Genomic DNA, 725 nt, shown 5'->3' with positions numbered 1-725 from the left:
ATTTCAGTTAGTTGCCAAGGGAACATCTAATTTTTGTTCAAGCTTTTCATCTAATATTTATATTTTAATTTATTTTCACCTTCTTTTCAATGAACAAAATAGATTTTTCAGTTTTCATTTCAGCATCCATTGTGAAGCTTTACTGCTCATTAATAATATCTGCATGGAAAAGAGCAGCCAGCATAGTCAGAAATAAAAATATCTCCTTTTGTGTTCCACAGAAGAATAAAAGTCATATGGATTAGAAACTTCATGAGGGTGAGTAAATAATGACAGAAATGTTTTATAGTGTCTAATTTGCTGTATGTTATTTGCAATGAAAAAAAAAACAGCATCTCTTACCTGTACCAATCAACTAACTGCAAGGACATTTTGATAATTATTTGCTTCGTTTTGTTGGCAAGATGTGCAAGTTAGCGCAACCCACAATGAAATCACACTGGTCCAAAATCACACTCATTTAAGTATGTTCCAAATGGCTGGGATTTTGTGGCTTACAGCAACATTTTAGAAAAAAAACAAACAAATATGATTTAAGTGTGCAATGCCCAGTTAGGACAGAACAAAAAACAAGGTGGTGAGATGGGTGATATGACAGCGCAGGACATGCACAAAGGGAAACAGAAAATCGAGAGTGCACCCTGTACAGAATTGGACGGTGGGAACTGACCCGCGGGGGCGTTTCTCTCTCATCCTTGTCCTCGTCACACTCGAATGCCACTTGC

The 725-nt window shown here is 36.7% G+C and overlaps 1 protein-coding gene across 1 annotated transcript in view; it reads right to left on the bottom strand.

The window, feature by feature from the left end:
- The window catches only part of LOC107576963 (protein LAP2-like), a 5,033-nt gene extending 4,314 nt beyond the window's left edge, over positions 1 to 719 (bottom strand). The window contains exon 1 of the mRNA XM_016263081.1: positions 671 to 719. The gene's annotated coding sequence lies outside the window, so the exon portion shown is untranslated. The remainder of the gene's footprint in view (positions 1 to 670) is intronic.
- Positions 720 to 725: the final 6 nt, after the last annotated feature.

The sequence above is a fragment of the Sinocyclocheilus grahami genome, unplaced genomic scaffold (genome assembly GCF_001515645.1).
Source record: "Sinocyclocheilus grahami isolate Dianchi unplaced genomic scaffold, SAMN03320097.WGS_v1.1 scaffold4728.1, whole genome shotgun sequence".
Classification (NCBI taxonomy): domain Eukaryota; kingdom Metazoa; phylum Chordata; class Actinopteri; order Cypriniformes; family Cyprinidae; genus Sinocyclocheilus; species Sinocyclocheilus grahami.
Note: the sequence above shows the minus strand (reverse complement) of the source record. Positions and strands in the feature narration are given on the sequence as shown.